The sequence below is a fragment of the Mauremys mutica genome, chromosome 1 (genome assembly GCF_020497125.1).
Source record: "Mauremys mutica isolate MM-2020 ecotype Southern chromosome 1, ASM2049712v1, whole genome shotgun sequence".
Classification (NCBI taxonomy): domain Eukaryota; kingdom Metazoa; phylum Chordata; order Testudines; family Geoemydidae; genus Mauremys; species Mauremys mutica.
Window position 1 is genome coordinate 72,748,061 of NC_059072.1, and position 25,965 is coordinate 72,774,025.

The 25,965-nt window shown below is 42.7% G+C and overlaps 1 protein-coding gene across 10 annotated transcripts in view; it reads left to right on the plus strand.

Annotated features, from left to right (window-relative positions):
• The window catches only part of SYT1 (synaptotagmin 1), a 514,215-nt gene that overhangs the window by 181,062 nt on the left and 307,188 nt on the right, over positions 1-25,965 (plus strand). For 6 of the 10 annotated variants that reach the window (XM_044979638.1, XM_044979630.1, XM_044979673.1 and 3 more), the window contains one exon: positions 7,741-7,796. The exons of 2 other annotated variants lie outside the window; for them this stretch is intronic. The gene's annotated coding sequence lies outside the window, so the exon portion shown is untranslated. Of the gene's footprint in view, positions 1-6,459; positions 6,519-7,740; positions 7,797-25,965 lie in introns of all 10 variants that reach the window. 2 more of the 10 variants (XM_044979646.1, XM_044979614.1) reach the window with 1 other exon arrangement.

The following is a 25,965-nucleotide window of genomic DNA, read 5'->3' on the forward strand; positions in this document are numbered from 1 at the left end:
TCAGCTGTGGGAGAAGAAGATTGTAAGCTGCAACCCTTTGACCTCTGAATAGTTTTGGACTGACTTTTTCCCCTGAGGTGCCAGTGAAGTTATATGGAAGCAATGATGCTCACCACCTTTGAAAATCTGGTCATTGAGATGTTGGGATAGCTAGATTAGAATGTGAATGAAAAGAGGCCAAAAGATCCAGGCCTATGGCGTTGTTGCTAACATTGTAAAAATGTTTCCAGGGACAAATTCTCCTAATGGGCAGGTTTCTGGGGAATGTTTTGGAGGCTGAAAGTGGATTTTGGTGAACTACAGGCCAATTTAAATATGAATATCCTAGTTCAGGGTAGGGTTACCACCTTTGAAATGCAACCCCCGCACGGCAAGCCCTCCATAACCACAAGTCAACTCGGTAACCCCCTCCAACAGCCACTTATAGTATCTAGAGAGATAACATCCCACGTCTCCTCACTCTTGTGTGACTCAAACCCTCTCTCATACATGTGTGATACACTTGTGTGTTGGTGGGCAGACAGCTGCTGTATTTTCAGCAGTTTTGATCTGTTATTGCTTAAACTGCAGAAATGGGAACACTCCACATCTTTAGCTGGGCATAGAAACTTTTAACTTTGGCTATTCTAGTGTATTGTAATGATAATAATAATAATAATTAATAATGCAAATCTTTATACTCACATTTAAAAAAACAACAACAGAAAAACAGCAGATTAATCTAGCAACTGGCAAATCCATTTAAAAAAAAGGCCAGGTGGTAACCCTAGTCTGGGGCCTGAAAAAGTTCGGGGGCTAGAAAAATATCTGAAAAATCGGATATTTATCCAAAACTGTGGAGATCCCACAAAAGACCCTTCCTCTCAACAAACTTTTTGTCTCTGGATTTCTTCTTGTGAAGAGGCACTCACTGATGTATTTGGAGGAAGACAACATTCCTCCAGCATCTCCCTCTTGGGGAGAGGTAGTGGAGACAGTTTGGAAAGGGATGGTAGGGCTTTTCCTCTCTCTGGGATACTTTCCTTGAGGGGAGATAGGGGTTTCCTTCCTTCTTGGGAGGAGCATGAAGCTTCTCCTCCCCTTGCGTTCGCCCATTTCTCCTGCTATTAAAATCCCATTTTTCCTCTCTCTGGTTGGCCTTTTGTCCCTGTGTGTATCCTCCAATCCTGGCTCCTTCTCTGTCTTCCGCTTTCTGTGTGCCCTATTTATCCTCCTTTGTGCACCCATTCTCTCCACCACCACCCCTCTGCCTCCCTTTCCCCTTCCAAGTAGTTTCCTTGCCCTCTCATTCACTGCTGCATTGGAGGGGTTCATGATCCTCCTGCACTGGGCAGAGGGACAGAAACAGGGAACTGACACTCCTGCTTCTGTGTAAAACCTCCACGCAGGCAGCCACGTGACACAATTTCCTTTCCTACTCCCTGTATTAGCTTCTCCTGCTGGTGCACTAGAGATTACAGAGAGGCTAAGGAAGGGCTTGGCCCTGCCTGCTCTGTACAGTGACATCTAGTGGCAGGAACACTGTTTGCTCTCATTTGGTAAGTGTACGTAGGAGTGCACATTTGGTAAGTGTACCTAGGTTTATCCAGACCTGTGCACAATTTTAGAGGGCTGTTTGAAAACATGGCCCAGATCAGTGTTTGCATTGCCTATGAAACTTTACTTTTTAACAATACTGAATAGTTCTCAGATTTAAATCAAACGTTTTGTATAATACATGTGTGTTTGTGGTGTGTCTGCTCAGCAGAGCACTTTCTGCTACACATTTTTGGTATACAACATAGCAATGACTATTGAACATCTCTTCCCTTCATTATTCTCTCACCAAACTGTTTGAGTCATCACCCACAACCATTCAGTACTAACATATTTGTAAAGTAAAATGGATATTATTTTTTGCTGTATACTTCTACCATTTGTTTATATGGTGGTGAATGCTGTCATTTAAAATTTATGAACTTAATGAATCATATTTAGTCTTTTTGTTTTTCCTCGTATATTTAAAAGAAGGTTTCCATTCTATTACATTAAAGGCCTCAGTTCAGACAGTAATGACCTGAATAGTGCCTGTTTTAATGTAATCTCTGCTGACTGCTGTTCCAAGAATAAAAATTTAAGCCCAAAGATTTAATGAAATCCCTTGAGATTAGTGCTTACTGTGCTGAAGAAATTGCATATCAACCTTTTCTCTGCACTCTAACCATAAGGTTTGGTGTCTGAATAGGAGGGTGTCCAAGAGAGAGACAACTCTGAGTTCATCAATAATTTACATTTTTGTTACTTACAAACCTGGTATTTGGGATTCTGTTGCTATAGCAATCCATCTGGGCCTGAATGGATAGTGTTTTAAGTGGTGGTTGTATACGGATTCACAGTGTGTGCTTTAAATCCCATGCTAAACTAATCCTTAGATCTGTGCTGTGAATTATTTGAGGCTTCAACAAAATCAATGTTACTTACAGTTAATGTTACAGACATATTGAGCAAATTAAGCTTATTAAATATTTGAATATGAATATTGGGAAAGCGTTTGAAATTGCACTACATTGCAACTTTCATATGAATATGTCAGGCACTTAACAAACTTACACAACTCCCTCTATTCAAAATAAATCTAATTTGTTGCAGATCTGGAATTTATGTAGGTTATGTATTTTGATTTAAGATACAGACCGGCTTTCTACATAATATTACATATCAGAATATTAGCTTGGCTTTCTGAGGTACCATTTTTATGTCTTAAGAACATCCATGTAAGTCATCATACAGTATAATTCCAGTCTTCAAATAATCCGGTTTTATCTCTGTGATGGTAGTCAGGGTTCTAAGGCTGAGAACAAGATTTTAAATTCCCATCTGCTTTGCTGACATTAAACTAAATTTACAATTTGCAGTTGAGGTTTTAAATCCAGCTTCACAAAGCCCAGCAGTTTTATTTCACACTTTGATTTCAATTTGCATGGTTTTGCAATCCCAAAATTCAAAATGAAACTAATTTGACATCACCTGGTATCTACATAAAACCATAAATCTGCCCGGGGTCAATGAAAAATTCAAAGGCATCTCCGTGAACCTGAGCTAAATTTCAAATTTACTGCAAAACCAGAAACGAAGCAAGTTTATAGATTCATGGATTCCAAGATCAGAAGGGACCATTGTGACCATCTAGTCTGACCTCCTATATAACATGGCCCATTGAACTTCCCTAAAATAATTCCTAAAGCAGATCTTTTAGAAAAAACACCCAATCTTGATTTAAAAATCCTCAGTGTTGGAGAATCCACCACAATATTTGGTAAGTTGTTCCAGTGAGTAATGCACAATTTCATGTGGCTTCTGTTTTTTATAAGAAAAGTTTCATGTAGTTCAAATGTAAAATTATAGCCAAATCTGTCATATGCCATCATTACTTTATTATCTCAAAATAAAGAAAGTCCAGTTTGGAAAATATTCCCAGTGTTCAAAAGAATACATATGTAAATACACAATAAACTAAACAGAACCTGGACATATTGATCCAAAAATTTAAGGAGATAGGAATTGTTATCTCCATATAGAATAGACCGCCCCATTCATCTTGGGAGTGTTGTGCGTGCAAAACAGTAATAAAGTAAAACTGTCACAAATGGTCCAACAAGTCTTGAAAAATGTTTAATTACTACACAGCTACTCTTTTGAAAACAGGTCTCTCAGAGAAGAACGAAGCATAAAATAGAGGGGGGTCTAGTTTGCTAATGTTTTTATAAAGTAGAGGGGTTCCATGTTTCTAGTAACAAGTTCCCATCTACTTCTATTCTATTTAAATGATTTAAAACAAAACAAACCCCTATTTATTTTAAATGTATAGGTGACATTCTGGCTCCATTGAACTCCCCTTGCCAATGTATTAAGATTTCACCCTATATCAACATACTTGGCATATTGGACTAGGTTTATTTTGATCCCCTTACTTAATGGAACTGTTCTCATAGTAGGGTACTATTCTGTGTAACTAGGGGTGGAGGAGTTAAAATGAGACCCAAAATGGCTTTATTTTGTTGGGTGAGTAATCATGAGTAAATGAAATAGACGTTGCAGGTTATTTATGTGACTGGTTAGTGCCCTGAAGTATCTTTTGTAGACACCATATGTAAAATATAGATTATGCTTCAAACAGATATTGTAAAATGCAGCCAAGCATATCTAAATGTATTTTATTCTGTGGGTATTTCTAATGGCTTTCATTAGAAAACTGTTTCCTTTCAAATACCATTGAAATGAAACCAAATTGTGCAAGAGACTAGTAATGTGACAGATGCTACATCTGTAGCTTTGGAAATGTAGTTGTCACTACAGGGGATCTTTCGCATTGAAGACCCACAGGAGCCCATAACTAAAGCTGAGTAAATTAATCTTCCAGCACATCTCATCAAAAATATTCTGTTTAATAGTAAGCAATAGAAGCACAGATGAACTCCCATTGTAGAGACATTTTTATCTTCCTTTTACAGTATGTATTTTTTATTTCTTTTGTATCTCTATTGTATTTCTGAACTCTGATAGTAACTTTGAGAAGAATTTCAGTATTTAGTCTACGCAAAGCTTTCTGGTCATTGTGCTATGATTTTTTTTTAAATTATTTATTCAAGGCTGTTAATATGTCACAAACTGTAGCCTAACCTGTGTACCATTACTACCTTGAGGAACACTCCCTGTGTTAACACCAAGGAAGGTAGACAGGCTCTCTTTATTTTTCACTTAATAAACCACCTGACATGATCATGATGTTGCATAATTTTGTTTCACTTTTTTTGTCTTCTCTGGGGAAGAGACTATATTTTTATTCAGTCCTTTTCGATTAATACTCAAGTAGGGATCTATATTTTCATAACTTTCTCTGGCATTCTCTGTCTTTATGGTAAAAAGAAATAGTTTTCATCTGAGACACATAGTGATAATATGACACAGCTTGACACAGACAGCTTGTATAAACAGAGTAAGACTGAGACAGTATACAACAGCGCAGGTGTGACTGTGTGTTAATTTGTCTGAGGCCCGATAGTTCTATCTGTTTTAATACTAAATGTACAGATGGATCTGAACCCCAGGATCAGGTTTGGATCCAAATTTCTAGCTGAAGCATATCTTTGTAATGAACCAAATGTGAATATGCTACAATTTGGGAAGGTTCAGATTTGGGTCTGAATTTCAAATTCCCAAATTTTGGAGCATTTGAACCAAAGTTTGATCTAGAGCAGGGGTGGGCAAACTTTTTGGCCCGAGAGTCACATCTGGGTGGGGAAATTGCATGCAGGGCCATGAATGTAGGGCTGGGGCAGGGGGTTTGGGTGCAGGAAGGGGGCAGGGTGTGCAAGGGGGCTCAGGGCAGGGAGTTGGGGTGCGGCAGGGATTCGGAGTGTGGGCTCCGGCCCAGCGCTGCTTACCTGGAGTGGCTCCGGGGTGGCAGCAGCACGCAGTGGGGCTAAGACAGGCTTCCTGCAGCCCCTGGGGTGGGGGGGACAGAGGGATCCGCATGCTGACCTCCCCTGCGGGTACCTCCCCCGAAGCTCCCATTGGCTGCAGTTCCCCATTCCTGGCCAATGGGAGCTGCTGGAGGCGGTGACTGGAGACAAGGACAGCGCACAGAGCCCTCTTCCCCAGAAGCTGCAGGGACATGGTGCCGGAAGCAGCGGTGCGGGGTCCACAGCACCACAGCGTGGCAATCCTGCGGCCCAGATCCAAAGCCCTAATGCCCACCCCGATCTAGAGGTTTGGTTCAGCCCACTGTAGAAATAAGAAGCTTGCATCCAGGAATTTGGATTAGGCCCAACAATGGCAGAATCAACAGAATTTATATCGTATCTAAGAATGAGCAAAGTCATTGTTCTATATACATGCATGCGATTACTCACAGCTGAACTGAAAAATCTGGAGAGGATATTAGTTCATCCCACAGCTATGTGTTGCTAGATTTTTCTAAACTTAACCTCTTCTTTTTGAAATAATGGTCTTCTGTAATCCTGCCAGTCAATTTTCTATTACTTCATTGCTCCAGAACTCTTTGTCATTTTGTCATACCAGTGACTCTGCTAGATGGAGGAGCTAGAACATATAGTTTTGAAAAAGTTTAAAAATTAATGTTCTATCCCAAGGGCTGCAGAATAATGTTGTTTTTTTCAATATAATGGAATATGTAACCCATCCAGCTCTATTGTCCAGCAGGTGTCTCTAGCTGTGATATGTGAAAGGATGATTTTTGGGGCACCACAGTGACTGGAAGAACAGCACAGGAGCTAAAATTAATGCTTTAATAAAAAAAAGGAGGGAAGCAGATTTAGAATAATTTACAAGCGGAGTCATTTGCTAATTGTGTCATAAAACATAGTTGCAGGGTTAACTAATTTGGAGTGGGATGGTGGAGGGAATAACAAATTATCTTTTTAAAAAATGTGATAAGGATTGATATGATATGGTTTAAAGGTTTTCGAAGAGCCCAGCCCTAGATACTGCCAGTGCCATTCTTCTGTAGAAACGTTGAGGTAAAAGTGCATTTACCTCTCTTTGTAACCCTCCACCTGGCTTTCTAGTCTCCACTGCATCAAACAAATTGCTCATCTTCACTTTTAAGTTCCTTCAAAGATTCGCCCTTCCCTCCATTTAACTCTTATATCCTAGCAACCATCGAGTTCTGCCAATGATGCCTACCTTTGCCCAGTAGTCCAAATTTCCCTCAAACACCTTACTGTTTTCACCATGCTGCCTTTATGCATGGGAATTGCTCCTTGTAACAAACTGTGAAGTCACTGTGTTACACGCCTCCAAATCCAGCTCTAAAACTCATCTCTGCTGTGATGCCTATAAAACACCCGACAATGGTGAGGTAGCTGGTATGCTGTGATCACTGCTTATCATATAGCTGACTGCATGACAAGGTGGAGGAGGCATGAGGCACCCCTGCAGCAGTTTCCCCACTCTTCCTCTGGCAGGGGAGGGAGAAGGCTGTGGCAGTAACAGGGAAGAAATCGTGTATGTCCCCACCCTCTTCACTTTCATGAGGACCCTGTTTAAGAGTTAATACAACCAGAATGTGAAATTTAAGTGGAGGATTTCAGGGGGCATTATCCCTAGGTGAAGGCCTGTCAGTATAAGAGTTGAGGAGAGCCTCAGGAGTGCCTCAGAGGCCCAGATTTCAGAAGGTATTGGACAATCCATGGGTTCTCGGGGGGGCAAACTCTCTGCTTCTCCTGCAGGGTACAAGAGTCAAAACCACTGGGTTCAAAGGAATCTTTGGAAAGGGAACCTTGAAGATTTTCTTCCCACGGTAAACCTGGGCTGTAAATCTTAGGCTACGTCTACATTGTAAATGAAGCTGTGATTGTAGCATGGGTAGGAATAGCCACGATAGCTTTGATTGAGCTGGTCTGGGTAACAGTGATAGTAAAGATGTGGTGATGGGGGTTAGTCGCCTCACTACAGGCCCATTCGGGATTCTGTGTATGTTCTCTGGTTGCTGGCCCACACCAGGATCTGTACTCCCTTGTCTTCACTGCTATTGTTAAAGCTAGTGAAATTAGTACCAGCTCTAGCTAAATTCAAACTAGTGTTGGTAGCCTACCTGGTTTGCAATGACACCTGCATTTGTGGTGTAGACGTACCCTTAGAGCGTACACAAGTTAACTAAAAAGGCAAACCTGTGGCATGAAGTAATTGACCTGATTTGTTTTATGCATATGAAAAATCAAATTAATGTTTTTCTTACAGAAACCTGGAATCCTGAACAAAGAAAATATTTGGTCACAGAATCTGTACTCTGAACAGTAAGTAGTTTGATTACACACTAGAAAGATGAACATTGTTTGTTTTTTTTTAACCCTACTGTAGGTAACTTTCTACATTTGCCTTTCTTCTACCTGTGTAAGAAATTTAGTGTAGTAAGCAATTTCTGCCTTCTCTGAAAACTCAATTTCATTTCACTGGAGTGGATTTTTATTAATTTACCCTATAATCCTCTTAGATAAGATCATGATAATCCATGCAACGTATCTTTGGGTCAGTACATAGTGAAAATATTGGTGTTGCTTTTACTTTTTTTTGTTTTGTTAACAAAAGTGCATTGTTGTAATACTGGAAGTTAGCAAAGTAATAAAGAATAAACTAAAATTTGTCAAATCTGGGATTCTATGTAGTTTAGTGATAAAAGAATAGCTGGCTCTTGGGTTTGAGATATACAATTCATTCAATGTGGACAGGGTGGGGAGAGAATTCTGTGTGCTCATGTTATCTATTTAATCGTTAGTTCAGAATCACAAAGTGCTGACATAGTCACCTACAAGCTTAAAACATACAGCTGTTCTGTAAAGATTAGTCTTTGATTTCTACTGCTTCATGATGCATCAGGAAATTAAAATTGTCTGCAGAGATCAGACAATGAACCATGATGTCTGTGTTGTGAATAATAAGGTATCTTCTTTTAAAAGAATTTTTCAGGTTGGTGATGAAGTTCAAATTGTGGTCTGAAAAAAATGCAGACAGTGTTTTTATTTCCAATCCTCAATAGTATTCTTTGCAGAAAGTAGCAAAAGGTATATTAGTCCTGTATCTTTGGGTATCAGAAGTGACAACTCTCTGATAATCAGCATAAATAAATGTGTTTAAAGCATTTCTATTTACAGTTCAATCCAAAGAGCTGCTGTGCATTATGCACTAGTAGAGGCTGCCTCTTTGTGGCAGAATATTGTGGGCAACGTGTATTGTACATAAGACATATACTATTCTTTACTATGCTTTGTAAATATATGTATAGTGGAAATGAGAGCCTTTTCATGGTCATATTTGAAATCTCTATTCAGATAACTAGTTTGTTGTATAATCCTAAATAGAATAGAATAGAATCACATATTGTGAAGACTCTTCAGCAACATAGTGTGGCCAATATACTTTGGGTGCATAGAAGATCCATGGGGGGGCCCATGGGGGAATTTATATATGTAATTTTTAAAAGCCAGAATACAGCCCTTGATCTCTGTATGTACCCAGGTTCAGTGAATGGTTTTAAGATTCCGTTAATCACTGACATCATGAAAGGAATTGTGTGACATTCTGTTAATGCTGATTCAAGTGGTACGCTTCTTTGAAAACCTTAAGCTCTACCTTTGCTGTTGTTCATATAGCACCCAAAAGTAGGCACTTTACCAGCATAAAGTGAATGCATGCCCTATGCAGCTTATCTAAAAAGAAAGCAACATTTTTTAAATGTTTTATCCATCAACCAGTATAATGATTGCAACCAACCCTGAGCTCTTATTTCCCATTTTTAACTATACTAAATATATTTTTATTATTGCAAAATGTTTAATATTTTACACTTTGTTCATTCCCTACAACTTTTGTCCATTCACCCCAAACTTTACCCCTTCCTGCAATTGTTTTCCCCCATTTCCTACTGATCGTAACCCCATCCACTCCTCCTCCCCACCATAACAACCCCTAACCTCACTTAGTTTCTCACCAAACACTCCCACCCAAAAATCACCCTTTCTTCCTCTTCACAGATTTGGCTTTTAGTACATTTCAGGTTAAAATATTACAGTATACAAATCAGCCACTATGGATAAAATTGAAATTACAAGCTAAACTAGTGTCCTAAAATAGGCAAAATGTTTAATTTCCAAGTGTAGTATGGGATAGAGGTCATGTGTGTCAAGGCAACCTGATAATGCAGTGAATAGATTCTCACACATATATCTAAGGAAATTGAGAGGGATTGCAAAACATGAAATATGGATGAGCTGTTGCAATTTGTATTTGAAGTTAGACCTGCAAAAGGATAGCTTTTTGACATTGGAAAAAGGTGCAAATAAATCAATTATAATTTTGCCTCAAAGATTTAGGTTCTAGCAGCAAATCATTGATGGAGGTGTACATGGATTGTAGCAACTCCCCAATATTTTGTATTGCATTAATGGTTTATGCATTACAAGAAATTTCATGAACCGCTATATTTCTGTCTATAGAAGGTGAATTTCTCTATCCTCCCTACACATTCACATACTCTCACAAGTCCTCCTCACTTGTCTTCCTCCGCTAACTTGCCAGAACTTTTTAAATAAAACAGCTGTTTCAAAAGAGTGTGGATTTATTTGTGTATATGGAAAATAAATTAATCAACTTTCACTGGTGCTCCATCACATTCAGCTTCCTTCCCTCCCTCTGGCAGAATAGGATGATGGAACCTTTTCAGAGTATCCATTACTTAATTTATCAGTCATGGTATTATGGTTATAGAATATAAATGCCCTATCCATAAATGTATAATTACAGAAATGGAAAAATACAGTGATTATTTAACATTTGTAATACATAATTTATTTAATATCCTCTTTGGAGTATATATTAGAAATTAAAATAAACATAGAAATGTATTTTTATCTTACACCCATCATCTGCAATAAGTCACATTACTAACTCGATCAGGCTATACATCCAATCATGTAGAGTACATTCAACTCACATTGGCTTTTTACCATTCAACTTAATATTTTTCACATGAATTGTACATTCCTTATGCACTAGTATTCCTTATACATTCATTTGACCTGGGATAATAAATTATATATTACCATTTTAAAGTATTTTTATTTCTCAACCATTTCTCGGAATGAAAATCCTGAAATGTCTAGAGTTAGTATAAAAATACAGACCTTATCTCAAAAGTAGGACAAATATAATGAATATTGCATTAAATGCTCACCTTGTTTAGCTATAAAATTTGACATTTTGAATTATGTTGATGTGTTATTTTATAGTGTGCTTACAGGTGCCCAGAAAATGAACAGAAGACAGACTTCTTCAGATATTCAGCCTAATACCCCAGTTCAGGAAAACACTTAAGGATATGCTTAATTTTAGGCAAATAATTACATCCCAAAGTTCAGAGGGTAGCCATCTTAGTTTGTATCCACAAAAACAACAAGGAGTCCGGTGGCACCTTAAAGACTAACAGGTTTATTTGGGCATAAGCTTTTGTGGATAAAAACCCCCATTTCTTCAGATGCACCCTCGTTGTTTTTATCCCAAAGTTAAGGACTTGCTGAAGTACTGTCCTGAATAGGGATACTTTCCTAATTCCCATTATCTTCAGTGGCCTTTGGGTCAGGCCCCAAACTCACAAATGGATCTGCATGAGCATATCCCTGTGTTTGCATGGAGCTCTGTTGACTCCAACACCAGTGCCCATTCTATCTGTGTACATATGATTGCAATATTAGGGACTTGATGACAAACCATTGAAGATATAATACACACCATCAAGGTGGATGAGCAAGGAAAATCACAGGTTATGCATATACAATTATGCACTCACTTTGTTTAGGCAGGCATATATCTAGTCTATGTGTCTCTGATGGGTTTCCTTTGTTGTTAAAAATACACTGCTTCTTACACTTTAGGAGTGACTCAAGCAAGGTCACGATGTAGACTTGTAGAGTACATTTGCAATAACGTGAATAGTATCTTCCAAATCTATAAAGCTCTGATTAATAAAAACATTCTTATTCAAGACAGCACTTAAGCAAGTACTTAAATTAAGCACGTGCTTAAGTTGCATGCAAGTTAATTGTCCCATTATGTTTAAAAAATTGCCATCCCATATCATTATTACATCTTTGTCTGCTTGCTATAGAACTAGTGATAACGAAGGGGCTGACTTACCTCCCATCTTCCTATTGACTTTAATAGAAGTTCCTAGAGCTCTGCTCATTTCTGTTTATTTTAATGAGAGTTCATGCAAAGACAGAAAAGGATCACGGAAGGGGCAGTCATCTTAGCTTTGGCTTAAAAAGCTTAGACACCAAAGTTAGTGGGGGAAGGGGGGGATGCAAACTATTCTGTGATTTTTAACTTTTACCATCTTCATTTAAAATGCAGCAGCCCTTGTCATTTGTCTTTGATATTTTAAAAGTTCAGAATCGTGCGGCTGTGGAGGAAGAAAATAATCTTGCAATATGTGTACCACAAGCGGTGTTCATCATCCTTCTGCATTTAACTGCAATCAAATTTCATCTGTCACTACACATATTTTGGTTTATCATGTAATTGACAGCTTTGATGGTTTTTAATGGCTGTCTGGTTAATGACAGGTTTTTTTCCATTATTTATGCATAATAAAGACAAATTCATGTAATGTAATATAAATTAGGAGACTGCTCAAATCAACAGTCAGTGCAAGAGGAGCCTGGTAGAACTATAGTCTGCTACAATGAGATGAGAGTGGACTTATTCTATTGAAAATAATTGCATGGGCAGTTTCACTCCATTAATTCTAGAAGAATTGAATTCGTGTTTTGCTTATTAGCTCACAAATACCCAGAATTATAGTGTGTTGTTTACTCTAACTTCTGTTCTGAAGCTACCATAGTATAGAACATTAATGTATTGTAATATCCAAATAAACAGTTCCTATGAGAAGCAGGTATTTCGATTTTGAAACGGTCAATTTTGTATAAGATGGATTTATATAATTTGAAAAGAAATAAGTCAGTGCTTTCTGAATCTTTCATGGCAATCAGGATAATGTTATGTTTCATTAAAATAATATACATGCTTTAAAATCTAGAAGCAGCATGCAGTCACCCTCATTCCCCATGCTCCTAGTTTTCTGATTGCCCATCAAGACTTGTGTACATATACCACAGCTATGGATAAAATAATTCATTCTAATGCTCACACTACCTGACTTACTCCATAGTGTTCTCACATAAATTGATTTTACGTAATTTCTATGAAAGTCCAGACTTTTTGTTACTGCAGGGTATAGCATTTGCACAGAATAGTATGATTTATTTGTTTTTTCCTCTCTTGTTGTTGTCTTCTAAGAACTGGTGAAAGCAGTACATTCTTTGTGACTTGCCTGCTCATGAATTCTTATGCACAAAAGCTATTTTCCTTCCCCCATCACTTATCTGTATCTGATATTAGGGCTACAACATTACATTTTCAGCTGAGAAACCTCAGACATAGATTTAGATTCTGTAGTGTTTTGAGATATACTAGTTATGCAACTTAATTTTGCAAAATGGCTGTCTACATACCTCCTTGGGGCTTCAGTTTAGTTGTCGTCTATCATTTTAGCACCTTGATTGATTATTCTCTGCTATTTAATTTATCTTCTGCTTCTTAGCTTTTTCTTCAGTTGGCAAACACATACTTTTCTAGACACATTTTTAAATGCAGTGCTTGCCAAGTGCCCTAGAAGTCACTTTTTTTCCCCCTGAGAATTTAGCCATTAAAACAAATGACGGGCTGAGAATATTTTTGTCAATTGTCCATAGACTCTAAATATGAAATCATTGGTTGTGAAATTTTCTATTATAAATCCATTTTTTCCAGGGTTTTCAACTCCACTGTGTAAGTTAATTATGACATATAAGGATGCAGCCCTGAAACTCTGTGGGGGTGAGGTGTGTGTGTGTGTTGCCCTCTGCCCTGCAAATAAAAGGAGCAGCTTCTTAAAAATTATGGGCCAAATTCAGCATTGATGTTTCTCTGTCAGCTTCAGTTGAATTACCCGAGGTACACCAGTGGAATTTCACCTGCTTTAGACTCATTTACTCATAGACTTTAAGGTCAGAAAGGGACAATCGTGCTCATCTAGTCTGACCTCCTGCACATTGTAATAGACCCCTAACCTCTGACTGAGTTATTGAAGTCCTCAAATAGTGATTTAAAGATTTTATACCCTATAACTGCAAATTTACTGGCTTAATATGCTTCTTTGTAATTCACAGAATATTTTCACTTTAAAATAGAAAAGTAAGCACATGGTAAGTGTGTTGGTTTACTAACTTTTGACATTTTGAAATATGAAATAATCAACACACTACTGTGACTTTAGATTAGGTTACTACACACACTCCTGGGAACATTTTTCCATTTTAAAAAAAATCAGGATTTTTTGCATGAAGATTTAGTGTGTATGTACATTTGGCAGCAGGAATGACATGACTGACCACAACATTTCCAAGGAAGCTACTGCAGTTTATTGGATCCGTGATCCATGAATCAAGAAGCTTGCACTTTGAATTTCTTTGCTTTCCTTGTTTTGTGTAGACTTTAAGGCCCAAAAGGACAATTGTGATCACCTGGTCTGAACTTCAGCACATTGCAGGCTACAGAACCTCACCTACCCACTCCTGCAATAGAGCTATAACCTCTGGCTGAGTTACTGCAGCCCTCAAATCATGATTTAAAGACATCAAGTTAAAAAGAATACACCATGTACTCTAGTTTAAACCAGCAAATGAGCCATGCCCCACACTACAGAGGAAGCCCCCACCCCCCAAAAAAACAACAAAAAAACAAAACAAAACATGGTCTTTGCCAATCTGACCTGGGGGAAGATTTCTTCATGACCCCAAATATGGCAATCAGTTAGATTCACCAGCCAGACACCTGGAAAAGAATTCTCTGTAGTAACTCAGAGCCCTCCCCATCTCTGGCCCTTGGAAATATTTTACTCCTGGGGGAATTTTGTGCCTCTGCACATGTCCAGAAAACAGAGGTGAGGCATTGAGGGGGGGCACACTGGGTGATGTGCCACTGCCCTGCCCCCTGCACACCATTTCTGCGAGTGCAGGGCTACCCAGTTGAAAGAGGGTGCCCCTTGCTGACTCTGCAGCTGGATACCGCCTCCTGGGTTCTTGTGTTGGTTGTGCTCGCTTTCTGTGTGCTGGGAGCCATCCTGTTTTCTGCACAACAATGAGTGCCCACACCCAGCCCCCCACCGCTGAGCCCCAACCACCCTCACCTTGACCCTCCCCCGCACAGTCAGAACCACTCAATGAGCCCCTGTGCATCCAAATTCCTCACTGAGCTGCCCACACCCAGATTGCCCCAACACAGAACCCTCTTGCCCCCCCCCATATGCTTGGATCCTGCTGAGCTCAGCCTGCCTGCCCACACCTGGTATGTCTGTTGCAGAGGAGTAGGGTGCCAAAGTGTTTCTAGGGCAGGCCTGGCCCTTGCACTGTGTCAGGGCCAGCTGCAGCCTCCCTGCTCAGTCTGTGGCCCAGGGGAAGGGGGCGGGGGGTGAAGAGGGCTGCAAGGTGAGCTCCCACCTCTTTGCAGCCAGTCACCTGAGCTGGAGACTCCACATTTACTTATTGACAAATAAAATTTGCAGAATTTTGCAGACTTTTAAAATATTGTTTGATTTTTTTTTATTATTTTTTTTGCGCAGAATTCCCTCAGGAATAATATTTGCTACTAGCAGTTGTATATGGGCCATTAGATAGATAATAATGTAGATAATCTCATCATACTATTTCCTCCATAAATTAATCAAGCTCAGTCTGGAAACCACTTAGATTTTTTGCCTCCACTAATCCTTCTGGGAGGCTGTCCCAGAGCTTCACACTCCTCTGATGGTTAGAAATCTTCTTCTAATTTCAAGCCTAAACTTGTCAATGGCCAGTTTTATATCCATTTGTTCTTGGGCCAACATTGGCACTTAATTTAAATAATTCCTCTCTTCCTGGTGTTTAACCCTTCTGATGGATGTATAGAGAGCAAACATATCTCCTCTCAGCCTGTCTTTGATTAGGCTAAACAAGCCAAGCTCCTTAAGTCTCCTCTTGCAAGATAGGTTCTCTATTTCTCTGATCATTCTAGTAACCCTTCTCTGCGCCAGTTCTAGTTTGAATTCATCTTTCTTAAACATGGGAGACCTGAATTGCACACAGTATTCCAGATGAACTCTCACCAGTGCCTTGTATAATGGTACTAACACTTCCCTATCTCTACTAAAAACACCTGCACCTGATGCATTAGCCTTTTTCACGGCCACATCACACTGGCAGCTCACAGTCATCCCGTGATCGACCAAAACACCAAGAAACACTGAGAAATCTCCTCCTCTGTTGCTTGCAACTCATGAATCCCCAGCTTATAGCAAAAAAATTTGTGCATGACCCTGCACTTTATTAAATTTCATCCCATTTTTTTTACCCCAGTTTTCAAGATCATCCAGATCTTCTTGTATGATATTCCAGTCCTCCTCCTCATTGGCGATACCTCCCAACTTTATGTCATCTGCAAATTTTATTAGTATGCGCTCACTTTTTGTGCCAAGGTCATTAATGAAAATGTTAAATAAGATTGGACCCAAGACTGATCCCTGAGGAACTCCACTAGTAACCTCCCACCAGCCTGACAGTTCACCTTTCACTGTGGCCTGTTGTACTCTCCCCTTTAACCATTCCCTACCCATCTTTCAATTCTTGTATTGATCCCCATCTTCTACAATTCCCTAATAATTTCCCATGTAGAAATGTATCAAATGCCTTACTGAAATCCAGGTAGGTTAGATCTACTACATTTCCTCGGTATAAAAAAATCAGTCATCCTCTCAAAGAAAGAGATCAGGTTGGTCTGGCACAATCTACCTTTTGTAAAACCATTTTATCCCATTTACCTGTATGTCCTTAACTGCTTTCTCTTTCAAAATGTGTTCCAAGACCTTGGGGTCAAACTAACAAGGCTGTAGTGTCCTGAATCACGTTTTTCCCCTTTCTTAAAAATAGGCAGTTCTCCAGTCATAGGGTACAACTCCCGAGTTTACAGATTCATTATAAATTCTTTGCTCTTGAATTTGCAATTTCATGTGCCAGTTCCTGTAATATTCTTGGATAGAGACTATCTGGCCCCCCAATCTGGTCCCATTAAACTGTTTGAGTTTGACTTCTACCTGAGAGGTGGTAATTTCTATTCCCATGTCCTCATTTCCATTAGACCCTCTGCCACTACCCCTAAGGTCCTTGTTACCTTTTTAAAAACTGAGGAAAAATATTTGTTTAGAAGTTAGACCAGGCCTAGATTATCTTTAATCTCCACCCCATCCTCAGTGTTTAGCAGTTCCACTTCTTCTGTAAGGTGGAAGCTGTAATTTATGTGAAGGATTTTCTTTGGTTGTGGATTGTAGTTAACATTTTGTGGAAAAAAATCTCTGTTCAGAAAAGCTGTTCAAGTCACAAATTATTAGGGTTTTTTTACTATCTCAGCATAGTTCCAACTGTGCCATATTCCTAGCTTTAAAACAAGTAAATAAGACATGCACTTTTCCAAGATGCAATCAACAACCTGGCGGGCACATGTCAAAGATAGTGTGATCAGCAGTTGTTTTTCTTTCTTTGGAACAAAGACTGTCCCTTCACATCCTCCCTCATTCAGGGGAAAATCACTTTGGATTCAGATACATATTTATTTAATTACCAGTCAGTAATCGCCAGCCCATATTTCATTAAAATGCTAGAGATAGCAAATGTCACAATCCTGTCATACCTCTTGACATACCTTACTGACTTTGTCTTATGAGACTAGCAGAATTTTCTTTTCTATCGATCCAGATGTTTGACAGTTATGGCACACAAGGTTTAACTTTGACTTCTCAATGGTATGTTACAAATAACTGCATGTATAATTTAATCTTGCCTGGCTGAGATTGTTCTCCAGTGTGCAGATAATGCTAGCTCATGATATTGAGTCTTTATTGTCTTCTAAAAATAATTTGGTAGTTTTGGGTAAGCTCTGTGTAAAGACTTATTCTTCAGTGCTACTTTTTCTTGTCTTCCTGTTTTTTCTTTCAAAGATTTCCAATGTAGACTTTCATTTTAGGGATTTGTAGCCACCATAAATATCACACTCACCGAGATTTTGAATCAAATGCTCAGCCTGTACACATTTTTTTTGTACCTAAGGTTAGAGACATTTTGTTCAATTGGCTGAAGATCAAACTGATTTAAATGGGTTCATCCAGAGTGGGAAAAGGTATGTCTGGAACATATTAACATCAAACTTGACCTTCATCTGTTTTGAGTCAGTGATATGCTGCCAATATTTTAACATTGAGCTTCTTGTAGAGAGAAGGGAGAGAAGGTTGGGAAGCCTAGTCATTCATTTTCTTAGTATACGAATACTTTTTCAGAACCATAACCAATGAAGGATACAACTGCTTTGCAAAATATATTAAATGCACATTGCTAGAGAAGTTTATACTTGATTTCTTAAAAATATTTTGCATTACTGGTGATCTAGCATTGTGTTCATTTTGATTTCTGAGCTGGGGTGAGGGTGATGAAGACCTTGTAAAGGTCTTAGAATATCTTCCCCCAGGAGTTATTTTAAAAATATCTGATACTTGATGCTGCTGGGGGCATTTTGAATAAAAATAATTTTGCATTGGAGACGTATTTTTCTGTTTTCTCTGAATAATGGGACAGAAATGATTTACTAGCATCCAGAATGAGAGTGAACTCTTTCAGAGGCAAGAAAATCACCTCTCACTTCAATTTGCTGGAGTCTTAACAAGCAGCTCCCACAACTCCAAGTGCAATACAGCACTGATTTGAGCGGAAAGTAAAAGCTTTCTTAATTACAAGTACATAACATGGTCTAATTTATATATTTTTTAAAAGACAAGACAACAGGTGGCTGTAAGCCAAGTCTAAAGCTACATCTTCAATACCATTGTTTATGCATAGGCATTGCTATACAAATGACAAATAAGCAGTGCTGCCAAGCCAAGCACTCAAACATCATAAGTCAGGTTGCTGAAAATAATGAGATTGGCTTGAAAATCGTGAAAGTTTTTCAAAGAATAATAGACGTGGGGTTGGGTTTTTTACTTGCCTTCTGGTTTCTGAGTCCTGACACTGCCCTTGGGTCACATTTTCAAACTTTCTTCACAACCGTGAAGGCTAGAATCTTACTACTTTTTGTCTGAATTGCATGAATCCAGGAGCTGGGGCTTTAGGAATAAAAACAAATATTATTAGACCTGTGATACCATTCACTGAGAGATTTGACAACACTGGGTAAGATCCCTCACTGTTCGCAGGACTCTGTTAATACTATTTATCTTTTCCATACCATGTGAGAAGGATTGCCCAGAATCCTTCTCACATGTAGCAGAGACCATACCCTGCCATTTAGCAATATAGGAAGGGTCAGGTGGTCTTGACACCTGGGCACTCATTCACACGCCTACATGTTCATGATGGTCTCCAGTTGAGAACATATACTTTAGAGCAAGAGGGTAAGAAAAAGGATAACGTCACTTGGGACGTAGAACCTTAACTATTAATTTTTTTTAACAGAATTGTGTTCTGGGCAACACATGATACAGAATATGACTCTTTAATTTGAATCAGACCCAGAACACAAATAGGGTGTTTAAAGGTTTTTAGCAGTAATTTAGGAACCCCGAAAGGTCTATTAAAGTGCAGTTTAAAACTATTAGCTATGCAATTATGAATTTATCCCATAGACCACAACGATTCCTTCTGAGGAGTTATGGTCTGTTGGGCAAATATGTATTTAGGGAGCTTTTAACATGTGAATTACTTCCTAGACTATGTAATTATGTATTTAGACCTTTCAAAAAGTGTATTAATGCTCTTATTTATACAAGGAGTATCTGTTTTGTTCTAAACTGTAAGTAAAGTAGTAAATCTGCAGTAGTTACATTTCAGTTGCAATATCTTTGTCACTTTAATATTTTAAGTGAAATTTCTTTCAGGTCATTGATAACAATGTTAAAAAATGTAAGGCCAAGAATAGATCCGTGTGGGACCTCCACTAGAAACAGACCTGTTCAATGGTGATTTCCTGTTTACAGTAATATTTTGAGACCCGTTAGGTAGCCAGCTTTTAATAATATGATGTGTGCCATGTTAATTTTATATCATTGTAGTTTTTTAATCAAGATGTTGTGCAGTACCAAGTCAGTGCCTGACAGAACTCTATGTACATTGCATCAGCACTACAAATTTGGTTGATAAAGGTAATAATCTCATTTAAAAAAATGTTAATTTGACAGGATCTATTTTTCATAAACCCATATTGATTGGCATTAACTATTTTATCCTTCCTTAATTCTTTATTAATCAAGTCCCTTATCAGCCACTCCATTATCTTGCCTGGGATACATGTCAGACTGACAGGCCTATAATTACCCGTCATTCTTTTTACCTTACATTTTTCTTCCACTCAACTCTTTTTGTGGGGTTACAAAGGGAGAATTTCCCTGTACTTCCCCCCACTGGCACATCTTCACAGTGCCAAGTGACAGAGTTGCAGTAAATTGGCATTTTCCTTGTTTTTATAGCCCATAATTTCCATTTGGGACCTACCATATGAGTGGTGCACTCAGACACCACCTGCTTCCCAGGGAACTTACCATGGCTTTTTTGCTTATTCATTTTCAATTGAGTAAAGGGAATCCTACTTTGGGATGTTCCCTTCTCCACTTGTTTGTCTCCAGCTCTTTCCTCTTTGAAGAAACACGGAAAGACATTTTTTCTTAATAATGATTTTTAATATGATCACTATTGTTCCCATGTTCTCTTTCTCCACACCCCATATTTTGGACCCTATGGATTTATTGTATATACATTTTAAGGGGCAGGGAGGTGTGCACACAAGACACTTTTTTCATGGTGTCATCAATAATATTGTGGAGTGGTCTAGAGGAACAAATATAGGATGCAGAGTCAGGAAATCCTGAGTGTTAATACCAGATCTTCCAATAACTTTCTATGTGCCCCTGGGCAACTCACTTAAATGTTCTCTGAGCCAGTCTCCCGACCTTTGAAATAGGGATGATTGTAATTGCATGCTTCCCAGGGGTTTTGTGAGGATAATCCTGCCCTGAAATCAGTAGGACTTTTGTCATTGACTTAAATGGAAATGGGACTGGGCTTTTAATTAGTTAATGTTTACACAGCACTTTGAATATATAAAAGCTACATAAATGCTAAATGTTATTTATTATTATTAATTCAGACTTTGAAAGCTCCATAAATATCTATTTGCTTGATAGACCATAACTACATAGAAGAAGCTGTTATGGTGAAATATTAGGTTAATGAATTTTCTCTGCGTCTAATTATGTTGAGACCATTTTTATTTAAGCTGTTGTTAACTAGAGAAACCTTTACATTCTTGTTAGTTTTCCTTGATTTCTTGTGGCTTGAAAATAGTTGGTCTAAGTCTGATGAAAAGACGGTTACTCACCTGTAGTAACTGGTGTTCTTCGAGATGTGTTGCTCCTATCCATTCCATTGTAGGTGTGCGCGCCACGCGTGCACGGTTCTTCGGAACATTTTTACCCTAGCAACACCGGCGGGCCGGCTGGGCGCCCCCTGGAGTGGCGCCGCCATGGCGCTGTATATATACCCCAGCCGGCCCGTCCGCTCCTCAGTTCCTTCTTGCCGGCTATTCCGACAGTGGGGAAGGAGGGCGGGTCTGGAATGGATAGGAGCAACACATCTCGAAGAACACCAGTTACTACAGGTGAGTAACCGTCTTTTCTTCTTCGAGTGATTGCTCCTATGCATTCCATTGTAGGTGATTCCCAAGCCTTACCTAGGCGTGGGGTCAGAATGAGACGTGGCGGAGCGTAATACCGCATGGCCGAAGGCTGCGTCATCCCGAGACTGCTGCACCAACGCGTAGTGGGAAGCGAAGGTGTGGACTGAAGACCAGGTAGCCGCTCTGCAGATGTCCTGGATGGGAATGTGGGCCAGGAAGGCGGCCGACGAGGCGTGCGCCCTCGTCGAGTGTGCGGTGAGGCGGCACGGGGGGACGCGAGCAAGCTTGTAGCACGCTCGTATGCAGGACGTCACCCAGGACGAAATCCGCTGCGAGGAAACCGACTCGCCTTTCATACGCTCAGCAATTGCCACGAAGAGCTGCGAGGAACGCCGGAAGGACTTTGTCCGGTCGATGTAAAAGGCGAGGGCCCTACGGACATCCAGAGAGTGGAGCTGCTGCTCACGAGGTGAGGCGTGCGGCTTTGGAAAGAAAACCGGGAGGAAGATCTCCTGATTAAGATGGAAGGCCGACACCACCTTGGGGAGGAAGGCCGGATGCGGTCGAAGCTGCACTTTGTCCCCGTGGAAGACGGTATATGGGGGGCCCGCTGTCAGGGCGCGGAGTTCCGAGACTCGTCTGGCGGATGTGATCGCCACGAGGAAGGCCGTCTTCCAGGTAAGATGCAGCAGAGAGCACGTGGCCATGGGCTCGAAGGGTGGGCCCATCATCTGGGCGAGAACCAGGTTCAGGTCCCAAGTCGGAGCAGGCGGACGCACCTGAGGGTAGAGATGGTCTAATCCTTTAAGGAAGCGGGCTACCATCGGGTTAGAGAAGACGGAGCGCCCTCCGACAGCGGGCCGGAAGGCTAACAGAGCCGCCAGGTGCACCCTCAGGGACGAGATCGCGAGACCTTGACCTTTCAGGTACCAGAGGTAATCGAGGACGGTCTGGATGGGGGCCGAGAATGGGTTAAAACTGCGCTGGTCGCACCATAGCGCAAAGCGTTTCCACTTTGCGAGGTAGGTAGACGGCTTTCTGCTTTCCAGCAGAACTTGCTGCACCGCTGCCGAACATCCCCTCTCTGCGTCGGTCAACCACTCAGGAACCAAGCTGTAAGATGCAGCGACTGCAGGTTCGGGTGACAAAGCCTGCCGAGGTCCTGAGTGATGAGGTCCGGCCATAGCGGAAGGGGAATGGGTTCCCGAACCGACAGCTCGAGCAGCAGGGTATACCAATGCTGCCTCGGCCAGGCCGGAGCGACGAGTATTATGCGGGCCCTGTCTCTCTGAAGCTTGAGTAATACTCGGTGGATGAGCGGAAACGGGGGGAACGCGTAGAGGAGAGGCTCCGTCCATGGCAGGAGAAACGCATCCGGGAGGGAGCCTGGAGCTTGACCCTGGAAGGAGCAAAACCTGTGGCACTTCCTGTTGGCCCGGGAGGCGAAGAGGTCTATCTGGGGAAACCCCCACCTCTGGAAGATTGCGTAAGCCACATCTGGGCGAAGGGACCACTCGTGGGAGGCGAAGGACCTGCTCAAACGGTCCCCCAACGTGTTCTGTACCCCCGGTAGAAAAAACGCTTCTAGGCGAATCGAGTGGGTCACGCAAAGGTCCCAGAGGAGCATCGCCTCCTTGCAAAGCGGGGAGGACCGAGCTCCGCCCTGCTTGTTGACATAGAACATGGCTGTGGTGTTGTCCGTGTACACCGCTGCACAGCGGCCCTGAAGGTGGGTCCGAAAGGCGAGACACGCCAGACGGATCGCTCTCAGCTCCCGGACTTTGATATGGAGGGAGAGCTCCTGGGCTGACCAAAGACCTTGGGTGTGCAGGTCTCCTATGTGAGCCTCCCAACCCAGCGCCGACGCGTCTGTGGTCAGGGTGATCGACGGGCGAGGAGGGCGGAACGGAACCCCTGCGCAGACTGTCTCCGGATCCAGCCACCAGGTGAGTGACTGAAGAGCGGGACCCGGTACCACCACCACCATGTCCAGTGGGTCGCGCTGAGGGCGGTACACCGAAGCCAGCCACATTTGGAACGGGCGCAGTCGCAGCCTTGCGTGCGCGGTCACAAACGTACACGCTGCCATGTGGCCCAGAAGACGAAGGCAGCACCGCACTGTTGTTGTCGGAAAGGCCTGAAGTGTTCGTATCAGGGATGCCAACGTGTCGTGTCGGCCCCGAGGGAGGCAGGCCCTGGCCAGAGTGGAGTCGAGGACGGCTCCTATGAATTCCACTCTTTGTGTTGGAACCAGGTGGGACTTGTCGGTGTTGACAAGCAGGCCGAGAGATCGAAACAGACACAGTATCTCGGATACCTGAGCCGCCACCTGCTCTTGGGTACGGCCACGAATCAGCCAGTCGTCGAGGTATGGGTACACGTGAATCCGACGACGACGGAGGGCCGCAGCTACGACCGCCATGCATTTGGTGAATACCCGTGGTGCGGTGGAGAGGCCGAAGGGTAACACCGCAAACTGGTAGTGGGCCTTGTTGACCATAAAGCGCAGGTAGCGTCTGTGGGGGGGGTAAATTGCCACATGAAAGTAAGCATCCTTCATGTCGAGGGCGGCAAACCAGTCTCCTGGATCCAAAGAAGGGATAATGGTCCCCAAAGTTACCATCCGAAACTTGAGCTTGCAGAGGTATTTGTTCAGCTCTCGGAGGTCCAAGATGGGACCAAGACCCCCTTTCGCCTTGGGGATGAGAAAATATCTGGAGTAGAATCCCCTGCCCCACCTGCTGGGAGGCACCTCCTCGATGGCACCCACGCTCAACAGAGACTGGACCTCCTGTAAGAGGACTTGCTCGTGAGAGGGGTCCCTGAAGAGGGACGGGGAGGGTGGGTGGGAGGGAGGGGGCGAAGTAAACTGTAGGTGGTAGCCGTGCTGGATGGTGTTGAGCACCCAGCCGTCTGATATTACTGAATACCACGCCTGGAGGAAGCGGGAAAGGCGATTCGAAAATAACGGGGATGGATCCTGAGGGGAGAGTGGTGCGCCGTCCTCGGGCGTCCCGTCAAAAGGCCGGCTTGGGACCTTGGGGAGCCTTGGACGAGCCTTGAGATTGGTTATGCCGCCCGCCCGACGGTCTGCGGCGGAATGGGGCCCTGCGATTGTTAAATGGCCGAGACCTGGCCTGCGGTCCGGGCCGATAGGGCTGTTGGCGGAACGGACGCCTCTGAGTGGCTGGTGTATGCATCCCCAAAGTACGGATTGCCACTCGTCCGTCCTTGAGGGTCTGAATTCTCGTATCAGTTTTTTCCGAGAACAGGCCCTGCGTTTCAAAGGGGAGGTCCTGGAGGGTATATTGTACCTCCGGTGGCAGAGTGGATGACTGTAGCCACGCGATGCGTCGCATGGTTACACCGGACGCCACAGTCCTGGCCCCCGAGTCCGCCGAGTCGACCGCGGCCTTAATCAAGGTCCTGGAGGTCAACTTGCCTTCCTCTAGAAGCGCCGAGAATTCCCGGCGGGAGTCTTGTGGGGTCAGCTCCGCGAACTTTCCCAGGCAACCCAGGATGTTAAAGGTATACCGGGAGAGCAGGGCCATTTGATTAGCGATGCGGAGTTGGAGACCGCCCGTGGAGTAAATCTTTCGTCCCAGCAAGTCCATGCGCCTGGACTCCTTAGACTTCGGCGCAGCGGCAGGCTGTCCGTTACGCTCCCGGTCGTTAACGGATTGGACCACCAACGAGTCCGGGGCCGGGTGGACATAAAGGTATTCGTACCCTGTTGGTGGTACCGAATACTTCCTCTCCACGCCGCGTGCCGTGGGAGGGACGGAGGAGGGCGACTGCCAGATGGTGGCATTGTTCCGCTGGATTGTGCGGATGAATGGCAGCGCTACTCTTACGGGGGCGTCTGCTCCCACTACGTCCGTGATGGGATCATCGACCTCCTGGACCTCCTCGATTGGCAGGTTGATGGCTTTCGCTACCCGCCGAAGAAGGTCCTGGTGCGCTTTGAGGTCTATCGGTGGGGGCTCTGCTGGCGACGCCCCCGCCACCGCCTCGTCGGGAGAGGAGGACGAGGAGTGACCAGGCAGCACCTCTTCAGGAGCTGGCTGCGCATCTGGTCTGTCTGGTGCCAGCGTCTCATGCCCCAACGGTGTATCACGGGGGGCAGACTGCGGCGTGGGAGACGGGGGTGGCCTGCTCACCGTGGCCTCCGGCACCGAACGCACCGAACCAGGCTGTCTCGGTGGAAGGGGAGGCCCCTGCTCATGTTGGGCCCAGGGTACCCAAAACCCCCATTGCTGAGGTCCATGGTCTTGCGGAATAGACCCCGCTCTGAAGTCCACCGCGCTGCCCTCCGGAGAAGCAACTGAGGGCTCCCTCGAAGGCCAGGGAGGGGCCGTAGCGGTACCCGGGTGAACATCCGGTGCCGGGATAAACTGTCTCTCCGGTGCCGGTGGACGGTACCGGTCGTCATGCTTGATCGGCGAACGAGATCGTCGTGAAGCGCGGTACCGGGAGCTCGACCGGCGGTGCCGGGAGCTCGACCTGCGGCGCCGAGAGCTCGACCTGCGGTGCCGGGAGACTGACCTCGAGCGCGATCGGCGGCGCCTTGAGCGGCTGCGCGAACCGCGATAACGTCCGCGATGTCTGGAGCCGGACCTGGTG